At 35.8% G+C, this 12,923-nt stretch overlaps 1 pseudogene across 1 annotated transcript; it reads left to right on the forward strand.

Moving 5' to 3' along the window:
* Positions 1-2,701: 2,701 nt before the first annotated feature.
* LOC149205283 (ran-binding protein 1 homolog c-like) lies at positions 2,702-12,192 on the forward strand (annotated as a pseudogene). Its single transcript, XR_016251867.1, has 6 exons — positions 2,702-3,118; positions 4,241-4,392; positions 4,555-4,680; positions 11,358-11,444; positions 11,538-11,630; positions 11,804-12,192. The product of XR_016251867.1 is annotated as a ran-binding protein 1 homolog c-like (transcript).
* Positions 12,193-12,923: the final 731 nt, after the last annotated feature.

A 12,923-nucleotide genomic window follows, 5' to 3' on the forward strand; every position in this document is an offset into this window, starting at 1 on the left:
TTTGTAAATATTATAAACATCACATACATAACAACCACAAATAAAAAAAGTATGTAATATATAAGAACAAAACTAATGAAGTTGTTAGTACTAAAATGAGGCATATACTATCACATGTAATCTTATATATACTTAGTGTGAAACACCATGACATCAATGTCTGAGCAATTTGTAAATGTGCAACAAGGGCTCAATAGGGGGCTAATATTTATTTCATAGTCACGTTCTTGGCTTTGTTGCTTCATTTGAAGGAAGGAGGACATTATTGAATTATTTCAATTACATGGTTCACACCTTCCAAGTATTAGTTAACTTGCATTGAAAGGTTCCTAACACAAGTGATCAATGCAAATATCACCCATAGGCTACTTTTGTTCACAAAACTTAACTCTCCCACTTTATTTTTGTAAAGACCCACTAATTCAAGTGTAGCCATGGTAGTTGATGCACAACCTCATGTGCACCAAAAAACATCCCATAACCAACCTCCTCGAACCAAGCTTACCCTTCCACTCCTAACACCAAAATGTGCAACACTTATTATAGGGTCCAAGGGGTGTTGTCCTTGGTGGCCTCTCATCACTATTGATAACTAGGGTTGAAATGTCACACCCCATGCTTGTGAAACATCTACATCATTTGGCACATTGAATTCCATCCATGCGCACCAAGTTCTAATATGCATGCATGCTTATCCTATATCTGCTTATATTTAGGAATGCCAACCATGACATAACCATTACAATATCTTTCTTCTTATTCTTCTTCTTCTTATTACTATAGAAAAAAAGGACCCTTTTGTTATTCACGAGGAAGAAAAAAAGCACAAACATTGACAAAAAGATTGTAACTTCTGTCATTACAATGGGTTGCCAGAAGACAAGGCATCACGACCCAGAAGAAGAGAAAAAGAAGTTGTTGTAAAACCAGGGTTTTACAATTTTTTTTTCTTCTGCAAATTATAAGACTGACTAGAAATGACAATAGCATGCAACCAAAAATTGTAGAAAGTGTATTATACAACCACGAAGAGGGCCCTACTATGAGAAAAACGAAGACAGTGACTAGAAATGACATTAGCCTGTAACAAAAAATTCCCGAAAGTGTATTATACAACCATGAAGAGGTCCCTGTCAAGAGAAAAAGAAAGACATTGTATTTGAGGCTAATTGAAAGCTGAATGTAGACTCACTTGAAATTTATAGTAAGCTAGTTGATAACTAATTGAAAATTTGACTTAAAGCTGATCCATATTAGTATATGGGCATCGAATGAGAACTTTGAACTGGGTTGCCAACTAATTCATCATAATATATGTAACCTGTCTCCAGACAAATAATTCTTTTTTAGAGAGAATCTACAGTTGTATTTAGCTCCCTATGGATGTGATGGAAATTGATTTCCTAGAAGTGGTTCTTTAACTCCACAATTTTGCTTTTCCAGAAGGATAAACTTATAACTTCCAACTATGCTTTACTGTCATTTTTTTTGGCTCCATTAAAATATTTGTATGTCAACAACATGGCACACTACAACCAAGAAGATGAACAATTACATCATTAAGAGTTACAAAACCATCTTGCCATCGAATAACCAACATTAATTAAACAACCATTTAACAACACAATAGCAATTACACTATATATATATATATATATATATATATATATATATATATATATATATATATATATATATATATATATATATCACATTACACGTATAAATACCACATTTCAATAGAAGTTAGATGAATTGCGCTAGTCCCAAAGTTTTGCTTTGACTTGAAATTAAACTCTTCTTCACTTTGTGATTTTTGTGTTATCCACTAGCATAGACCCATCTTAAATATAGATATAATATGAGCGGAGAGGGATCCAATTTCTTCATTGGCAATTATTTTTTATGAGCAAACATTATTTAAATGTTTTGTATTTTTTTTTAAATTTTTTTTTTTTTAAATTTATTTTGGCCGACACTAGCAAAATTTCAACTTTGATGATGGACAAACATCACTGTAACCATACTAGGCTGTAGAGTGAGCTTGGCATATTCATATTATTTTCATCCTCAACATTGAGGATTGTGTAAAGCTCAGTGGAAGATGCCCGTTGGAATGATGGACAAACATGGCTGTAACCATACTAGGCTGTAGAGTGAGCTTGGCATATTCATATTATTTTCATCCTCAACATCGAAGATTGTGTAAAGCTCAGTGGAAGATGCCCCTTAGAATAGTTTTGATGCCCCTAAAATGACTACCATTCTCAACCCCTCCCCATGACATTTGAACTTAAGACCTCGTAACAACTAAACCCCATACAAACCAACTACCCTACAACTTATCATGGATCAACCACAACAATACTTATTATAATATTTTAAAACCAATATTTCTAATTACTTTTCCATATTTATCTCATTTACAAACCCCTTAACCCCATCCCATTATTATTACAATAAACACAATAATATATCACCGAGGAAAGAGTTCAAAATTGCGAAAACAAAAAACGCACAACAACCTCTGGTCCCAACATGACAACATGAATGAAGTAGGCCTCTCATGTTGGAGATGATTTAGGGGTTATTCCATGGCCTTCTCTCCCTTTGAAACCCCCCAACCATCCCTGTAATAATTTATTATATTATCTTTAACGATGCTACTTTTACTCTCAATCTTTAACAGCTACCGGCCTTCCCTCTTCAAAACCCTTATATAGAGTGTTTTCTCTCCATCGACCTCAAAAACCCTTATATAGAGTGTTTTCTCTCCGTCGACCTCATTGCCCTTTGCCTTCGAAGCATTTTTGCACAGTTAAATCCTTTGTCCAAAATCCTCGGGGTTTCGCATTCGTGTCTGATATTGGGCGAGTTTCTGGCATATTTTGGATCCATCAATTTCATTCGAGCCCTCCCTCTGTGCACTATCTGGTATTGGGATGGCTGGAACTCAGGAGGATCCTGTTCTTACACGGGCAGTAGATGACGATTCGAGAGAGAATGAGGATGATGCCGGAAAGGAAGAGGACACTGGAGCTCAGGTTGCACCCATTGTTAAGCTTGAGGAGGTTACTGTCACCACGGGCGAAGAAGAGGAGGATGTCCTTCTTGACATGTAAATTTCTTAATCCATGGCTATTTCATGATTTTGTTTTCTCAATTGAAAGTTGTTTTCATGGCCTCTTCTGGGCCCTTTTCCTATGCACATAAATGGGACCTTGACTATAAGGAAGATGCATTTGGGCAGTTATTTACTTCTAATTTTTCTCCTTTTTAGTAAGATCTGTTTTTATCGGGTTCTCGATGTTTTGTTCGCCTGTTGATGATGATCGGATTTGTCATTTCAATGGGGTGCTGAAGAAACTTTATGGTAGATGCATTTAGCGGGCTATGGTTTGTTTTATCGGGTAATTAGGGTTTTGCTTTTCTGTGTATTTTGTGAGTTTCTTGTTGTTTTGATGTCCCATTGATATTTTGATCAGCATTTTTTGATCTCATTATGGTCTGTAATAATTGTTTTCCTATGTTGATAGGCTGCCGATGAAGATTTTTTCGGGGATGCATTTGATGGTTTATTTGTTATCATTGGGGGTTTTGTATTTTGACGAGTCTTTTTATATTTTGTTGAACTATAGGCCATCCTTTTTTCAATGTCTTTGAAGAATCTATGATGGTTTCTCTGTTATTCTGGTTTAGTGGGGGGTGTGATGGTCATTTGTTATTGTTAAGCATACGAGGTTTCGTATTTTTTGGTTTTTGGATTAGCCATTGAATACTGAATTGGGCCTATTTGATAATTTGTCTTTTGGTTATTGGCATTAGGGTGATTTGTCTTTTTATGTTGTGAGGTGGTATGATTCAGGCATATGTCTGTTTTGGTCTTCTGTCAACTATTTTCGTTGACTTTCTATGATGTTTTGAACAGGCTGTTGATCATTTCTGTACTTTATGGGGATGTATGGGATGAGCATTCTTTTGTTATTAAATAGTTGATGATTTGTATTCTTACATGTTTGATGTTATTATTGAGATTTTTTGTGGGATCCTTTTCGGTAATGTTAAGGAATATCTCCTGTGTTTTTAATAGGTCGTTGGTAATTTATCTTTGAATGCATTTGATATGGTGGGATATTGCGGACGTTACTTCTAATGGATGCCATGGGCTCTTAAAATGATCCTAATGCAGTTTCATTGTTTATTAATATTCCCATTCTTTTTTATATGTTTGACCCTGCAGGAAGGCGAAGCTGTACAGGTTTGACAAGGATGGGAATCAATGGAAGGAGCGTGGTGTAGGAACAGTAAAGTTTCTTAAGCACAAGGATACTACAAAGGTTCGGATGGTCATGAGGCAATCCAAGACATTGAAAATATGTGCAAACCATTTAAGTATGTAAATTTGTTTGTTTGTTTTTTTTTTTTGTGTAATTTCCCCCCTGAGATTGTAATAGCTTACCTTACGTCCAAGTTTTAAGAGGCTTTCTGTGCCGAGAATTTGTGTTGATCCTTATTATCTGGATTATGTTTTTTTTTTTTTTTTTTGCCTTGCAGTTCATTCCCCAATGTCACTTCAGGAGCACGCAGGTAGTGATAAAACTTGAGTCTGGCATGCAACTGATTTCTCAGATGGGGAACTGAAGGAAGAACTCTTCTGCATTCGACTTGGCTCTGTAGACAGTGAACACTTTTCTTAGACTCTTCTAATCCTTGTTATGATCTTTTCTTTCTGTCTTGTATTTTTCTTTGATAAAATCAATGTTTGAGTACCTATATTCTTGGATCATTTCATTGAAGGGTTGATTTTGCATATGTTCTTAGGATGCTTTTGTGCAGATTATAGTGGGTTGGTAAGGGATCCCCCTCCCCAAACACCCTATCAGCATAGTTAAGACTTGAGTTTAGGGTGGCTTTAATTATCTCTGGTAATAGCAAATGATACGGAGGATTGTGCATAACCCACCCCCTTTTTGATTCCAATAAGCAGAGGTGGTCACTATGGTAATCCGATTTCAATTTGTAGTTAGAAAATGGGGTCACAACTTTCCATATTTTTTGTTTTGTTTTGTCTTTTTACATCAAACAATAGTATATTTATTGGAACCATAGTCAACTAAACAAACAGGAAACAATTTATTTGACAGGTGGAAGAAGTGATAGGCTTAGAGCAATTGAATTGTAGGCCATGCTTCTTGACAAATTGATGAACAGATGTCTCCTTACTTGAGATTTAGGTTGGCACCATGGCACCATCCTGTCCATCATTATACACTAATCTTGTCATTATCTTCTTCACTGTGAATGACTGGCCTGTTCCCTGCAAATAGATCTGGGCATAGAGGAGCCAATCCAAGAACAGTAATCTCTAGCACAAGACAATATTAATGATCTAAATACCTAATCCTGAAGCTTGAGTTTGATTTTTCTCTACTGGTTCTGAATCTCTGATTGAGAATCTCCCACTCGTCATTATCAAACCTTCTCCTTCATCATTGGCATCAGCTGCACTGCTGAGGTACTTTGGTTGGTTGTCATTGGACTTGAGAGCTTGAAGTTTCAAATGATTATAGTAACAGACAGCCAGAAAAGCCAGTCCACACCCACTCAAGTTTATGACTGTAACCTTTTCATTTATTACAGACAAAGATTATGTTATGAGCAGCCAGTCCTTGACAAGACCAGCAACATTCATAGTCAAGGCTGAAGTCTTTCCTATCAGAAGAAACACTGCAAGATTAAGAGCCAAGGCACAAGCAGAAATGTCATGTAATCCAAATCAAAGGAAGAGACCCTGATTATCAGAAATGGGTATTCTACTAAGGCCCAGGGGGTGTTGAGAAAAACAAGGCAACAAGGAGCAACAAAGATGTGATGGGATTCAACTTAATCCCTTTTGATGTTCGTGGAATTTGTATGAGAACCAATTGGGTAGTCTCACATGCAACTGCACTTAACTGGAGAATCACCTCCCATGCATTCATCTTGGCCTCCCCATAAGCTGAAATAGTAACTCCAATGGATATGGCCAACATATTGGCCTCGGGCTCACCTTTATAAGCTTCTTTCTTCAGGGAAACCACAATCAAATACACAGCAATGGGAATTAGAGCTTTCAGCATTTGAAATAATGATACTGAGAGGAAAACATAGGTAGAATTTGAAAACCAGAGACCCAAAGAATACACTTATCAATACTATGATTTCAACGAGCTTGAAGACTCTTACAATAGCAACAACCAGTGTTGAGTAGAAGGCCATGTGAATCATGGTGGGACTGATCACACTAAAGTTGTCAAGCAATGGCAACTCCAATGGATATGGCTAACATATTGGCCATGGCCTCGCCTTTATAAGATTCTTTCTTCAGGGGAACTGCAATTGAATGCATATCAAATGGGCACAAGAGCTTTCAACATTTGAAATATCGATACTTTGAGAGACATGCACCAAGGGCTGCATCATTTAGGATTTGTACTCAGTTTAGGTGTCATATTCAAGGGGAAGTTGTTATGCTTTCCACCACTTCATAGATTGTTAGAGTGATGAAACAAAAGAGGCTCACTCTTGAGGCTAGATTATGTCATTCATATCAGCTGTGTTGTTGATGTCCTAGCTTAGCCAGGTCTTGCCAAAACTCTGTTGAGGTTCAAAATTTATTATAAACTGAAATGTCTTCACAAGAATTGACCTCATAAAATGCCATAATCACAAGATATGCCATACATGGCTGTGATTATGGCTCGCAAGACCCTTAGACTTTGAGCAATGAGGCTCGCAACATCACTTATGATTATGCACTCTACAATTCTGTGACCAGCTGAATGTCAAGCAATTGAACCGCGATTTAAATCCTATTTTTTCAGCAATAAGTACTATACTTTGTCTTTATTTAGTGTAGAGAACCAAGCACTTATTCTGCTCATCTATAGAAGGGACAATGGTTGTTTGCCTATGAGGTATAAGGAAATCCTATCAGGAATATCCTAGGTGCCCTTCCTTCGGTACATCTGGTAGTTAGCTAAAAGTGGTTTTTCATGACTCCAGTTCTATTTTCAGTGGGCGGCTTGGCACCATTTTTAGAAAGGAGGTGCAAAGGAGCTGCCTAACTTAATTTGGGTGATTTTAAAATTCCTCTTTGTTAAATTTGGAAAACTTGAAGTTTGGGAAATGTTTATTTTGTATTTTTGACAAAGTTGACCCTGTTGATTAGTTTGCAACTTTACATGTGAGATGGAACTTTATTATTGAACAAGAAAGCTGATTTGGAATTCTTATTTGTTGAGACAAATTAGTTAGTAATGGAATTATAGCTGATTGCATGAGTTTTTGTTTACTTATGAAGAGATCAAGCCACTTATTGCAATGGTTTAGTGGAAGCCATATTTATGGTTGTTATCGGGCAATTTTGCAGCATTTTCCTCACTTCAGCCACTCAACAACAGTTAGATTTTGCATGAATAGGCCACCCACCTTTGGGAATTTGGGGAGCTATAAGAGAACACTGAATGGCATTATTTTCTAGAGTTTTCTCAGTGAGCAGTCAACGTTCTCTTCCATCCTTCCTTTCTCTCATTGCTGCCTACATCTCTGTGCAGTGCATACTATTGCAATCATTCTCATATTTTATCTCCATGATGCAAACAATCTTTTGACTAATACAGTGATGGAGTTTGACCATGCAGTTTCTTTACAGCTCTCCAAATTCGATGGTTGAACAGTGTTGTATGTTGCAGTAGTGTGAATGACCTAAGTGCCTATACTTTGAAGATTTTTTATCACTTAAAAGTGCACAACCATCTTTTCTTCTTTCATATTTGGTGGTCGTGGACTGGGATTTTGCATATTATTTGATCTTATAAGTTTCTTGTGTCCTTGGATGCTTACACATATATCAATGAAAACTACTTTCTGTGCTGATCACTCATATTAACCAAGCATATGCTTCCAAGTGCTAAAAGTGCATGAACACGAGGGACACCCTCCTGACTGGAGAAATGACAGTCCAAACAGAGGAGTAATTAGCTGTGACCTTAGGCTAATTAGTAATTTCTCATAGCTGTTTCTTAGTTTTGCACAAATCAGATCAGAGAGAGAACACTTCCCAATACATAGTATTAAAAATTATAAGATAAAGTTTGAATTTAACAAAGTCAAAGGATGAACCGAAGTCTTGGATAGCTAACGCAGATCTGACACCTTCATGAGACAGAAATCAGAATGCATGGACAGAGACTACTAGGAGCTTTCCAGAATATTTCCAATCTAGCTCATGCATGGACGAGCACAAATTCTCTTCAACAAGAGAATGTGAAAGTTAATTAATCTTCAGTAAGTTGACTACATGTGGATGAGATATAGTGAATTATCTACAAGTTGAAAGGTTCTTTAGCAAATGTATGCTAAAAACATGTGGATCTGGATTAGCTTAATCTCCAAGCTAGGTTACAACTGAATGTACATCATGGGGGGTAAATATGCAAGGGTCACTTGATTGTCAACAGCCATATACAAGGAATTCATATCACCCACCTGAGAATCGGGCAAACTGAAAATCATTGATATGTCGATGTTGCATAAGGAGAACACATATTGCCCTATTTCCAGCTAGAGGCCCCATTATAGTCAAGGTTTGCATTTTCAAGACTACAGGGATTGCAATTTTCATTCACAAGAAAATTTGTCCCATTTTCTTACCAGAATATGCATCGAGAAGAGAGGCTGAACCGGTGCCCCTTATTCCATGCCTAATCATCAAGCCCAAAATAACACATGCTTTTCTTGGTGGAAAACATCACTTGTGGATGACAATTTAGCAGAAGCATGAAAAACCATGTCAATGGGATTATCGTGCACCCAGATAACTAAAAAACAAATAAGTCTATCAAGGATTGTGCAGACGGAACTTGGAAGCAGTCGGAAAAATCCTTTTTAGGACTCGAAAGGCCCCAAACATCTAAAAAGGTTGTGAAGGCTTTAGGGAACAAAGCATGATGCTACAATTCCAACACCAGAAGTCAATAAAACGTTTTTTTCTCTTTTACAATGTCATGAAGATCGTAACCTCGAATACTAGAAGAGGTAAGCCAGAAAATAAGGGTAGAGCTCTATAAAAAGAAGCTAATATTTGACAAGCCTGACATTGTGTTTGTCTAATAAACAAAGTTGTCAAGTGAAGCAATTGAAATGGTATATTTGAAAAAACACAAAAGATAGAAGAAAACAATGGGCAGAGTATATGGCCTTCTGATATGGTGGGATCAATACAAATTTTGTACAAGTATATGTAGGGAGATTATGGGTAAGCTAAGACTTCTCCTCGAGCATTGGAACTTGTAATTTTATGTAACCAATGTCTATGGAACTAGTTCAGCTGTTTCAAAACCTATCTATTGGAAACTCTTGTAATAAGAAATGAAGAACTATTGCAATTACCCTGTAGAGGCTTTTATAACACCTGGTATTCTGGTTAGTGATTTTATTGGACCTCATGTGCATATCCTACATGCACAGGATGGACTATTCATATGTTACGAGGTATTATTCTTATTATTTAGGGTGCACATCTTCAGGTGCTCAAGAACGATTACTATAACAGTCAGTTAATTCTGCAATTTAAAGGATGAAAAAGGAGGTTATAGGAGTCTAGTTTTGGTTCTCATCCACAATGTCACACTAGTCTGCCTGGGCATGGTTCTCATGGTTTAATAGTGACTTGAGGAGTCATAATACCACAGATCACTAAACATGAACAGCTAAGGTAGCCCAAGGACAATAGCCATCTTTACACATTAATTAACAGGTCTTACATTAATTATCCTAGGGGGTTTTAATACTTCCAAATGCTTAAAAAATAGTTAGCAGAGCATTCACATTACACATTCCAGCAATCTTTTCTATAAACCAACCAAATGCAGTCAGGAGAGCCCTCCTTTTAAACTATACAACCTTATTGTTAGTATGATCAACCTTATTTTAATATATAGTGTGACAAACCGTATGTGACAGGCAGGTGGAAAACTTTTCTCGCAATTGACTAAGCGACGTCCTGCGAGCCAGACTTGAGATGGAAACCATCGTCAGAAGTATATGCTTGGCTCTTTTCCAAACAAATGAAGAGTCAATGAGGTTTTGTGTAATCACTTCTGGTATCGTATTGGGTTATTGTTAGAAGCGATAATTGGATTCGGATTCTCATCGAGTGAGTTGTTCTGCTTTCTCAATTTGAGAGGGTTTGTTTGGAGGGAAAAACGAAAGAGGACATACAAGAATAGTGAGGGGAAAGATGCAGAGGAAGAGGATTGAGAACATCGCCAGCAGGCAGGCTACATTTTCCAAACGTAGGTGGATTGCTGAAGAAAGCTTACGAGCTCTCAGTGCTCTGCACTGCAGAAGTTGAACTTGTGATTTTCTCCCCAGCAGGAAAGCTCTATGAACTGTTTTTTAGTGCAAATCCTACTATTTTGATTCTAATAATCATGGCTATGCAAACCTCATGAGATTCTTACTAATAACCCCGGTGGTGCAAGCCCTAGTAAGCTCGATGTTGAAAAACTTAGTGTAAAACCTCCAAATCGCTGGTTTTGTTGTAGTGCTTATTGGAGAGTATATAAAAAATTTCACACCTTTTTATGAGATATGGGAGGAAAACATGTTAAAGATTTTTAATAAATATAAAATTTCCAAAATGATGCTAGTTGCGTGTGATTCTTTTTTCATTGTTTGTGATTATGAAAAATGAAACTCAATGTTTTTTCATTAGTGCACACATATTTCATTATATAATTGCATATAGAAAAATCATTCCAGAGCCGATAACAATAAAAGTGAAGAATTTATGGTCCAATGTTATATTTAAGGGAGATGTTTAAGGATGACGTTTGAATTTTGTTTTTCATTTTAAGACATTTGGAGCAAATATTAGGAAGGACTTTGAGAAAGAATTGTCCTTGATTTTCGAAAATGGAGTTGTTCCTTTCCAGCCATATGCCCCAAGTGACCATCAAAGGGAGAGCTCATATGTTTTTTGGATGTTTTCTTTATAGCCATTTTTTTACACATATCCATAGAGTCCCATGCCATTGATGTGAATTACTTGTTCGGTTTTTTTTAACCAAACAAGAAAAATTAAAAAAATACCTCAAGATCAAAGACTGAAACAAAGACCTATTGACATACCTTTTAAAGTATGGAAAGAACTTGTAAAATCATATGAGAAGTTGGATGCACAAAGAAAAGCCGGCAATGAGAGCATTCGGGTATTGAATTTTTCATTAAACATTATTTAGAATGTATTAATACTTATAAGTATCTTAGACATGTATTTGTGTGAAAATAAATTGAATTGGTTTATGTTTAAGGACAAGGCATCCAAGGCGAGGTTAACCAAGACAAAAGTCACTCATCGTAGTGGCCAGAAAGGTTTAAAAGCACTGATAACAACCTTTGTAAGTATATTAAACATGTGATATTTTTTTAATAAATTTTGTACTAGAAGAAAGTCATTGTTATCTAATTTCTCCCTATTTACTAATTGATAGGAACTAAAATATGGAAGACCTCCAAATCATTTGGAAAAGGAGGTGCTGCAACAAAAGAGATGGGTTGAATTTGTTGTTTGGATGGACTCTATGGTATGTAATCTTAGTTGGATTTCCAATATACTTTTAAACCATATTTTCATTTTATTTTTTAGTACTATTAGATATTATATCTTACCTCATTTTATGGTTAACATTGTATAACAAAAACATGCGTTGTGTTATGTAAGTAATACTAACATGTAATATTGATTTTTTTTTGTTAGAATGCTATAGGTAATGATTGCCAAGACGATGATCCAAATTATGTTCAACATATATCAGGAGATGATGAGGATGAGGATGAGGATGATGGTGGTGAAGGAGGAGATGATGATGATAGTTGCGGTGTTGGTGATGATGTGGATCAGAGTAATGAGGATGGTCAAGATGATCATGAGGATGATCTTGGTGGTGGTAGCTAGGCATGCACATGCATTGTTTTTTATGAAGAAATTATTGTGTAGAATGACATTGTTATGTTTAGATGGGTGTTGTGAATTTACCTTATATCAATGAGACATTTTGATTTTGTAATCATACGATGAGTTTGATTTATGTATGTTGTTAATTTATCGTAGAATAACGATATTCATGAAATATTTTGATTTGTTAATCATATTTGAATTTTACTTGTTTTGATTAAAAATAATACTGATTTTATTAGTATTATGTTGCTATTTTATACATGTTTTGAAAATTGTTAATGACACATTGTTATTTTTTTGGATGGATGTTGTCAATTTCTCTTAAATTTCTTTACAAATGATTTTGAATTGTGATATCTGCTTTAATGATATTTAGAAACTATCATATATTTCACTATGAATCTATAAAGGGGGTCATATATGTAAAGAAAAATATACTCTATATAAGAAGTCAAATGCAGATGTAACCATGGATGCAAAATTGAAAGTAAAATTGGATGTTAAACTAGGAATTAATACAAAATGCAAACAATTGACATACAAAGTGTTTTAAATTAGAAGTGAAAAATTGTGCAATAGTTGACCCAAAGAAGGGAACAAAACATGGCATACAAAAGGATATCAAATTGGGCAAAAACAAGGACACATAAATGGGCACCAAATTAGATGCAAAAAAAGACAACAACTAGATGTAAAATAAGATGCAAAGTTGAGCGTTAAAAAGAAGCAAAAAACATTACAAATTAATATGCCAAATGATGATGCAAATAATGGTGTAAATTTGGGATGCAAACTTGGGTGCAAAAAAGGAAAAAAAAAGATGTAAGAAAAGACATAAAACAAGATGCAAAATGGGGCTGAAAAAAGGTGAAACCAAGGATGCCATATTGGATGTAAAAAATGATTCCTAATCACATGC

The sequence above is a fragment of the Pinus tabuliformis genome, chromosome 1_2, assembly GCF_031772625.1.
Source record: "Pinus tabuliformis cultivar Carrire ecotype Pingquan chromosome 1_2, CPIR1, whole genome shotgun sequence".
Taxonomy (NCBI): Eukaryota; Viridiplantae; Streptophyta; class Pinopsida; order Pinales; family Pinaceae; genus Pinus; species Pinus tabuliformis.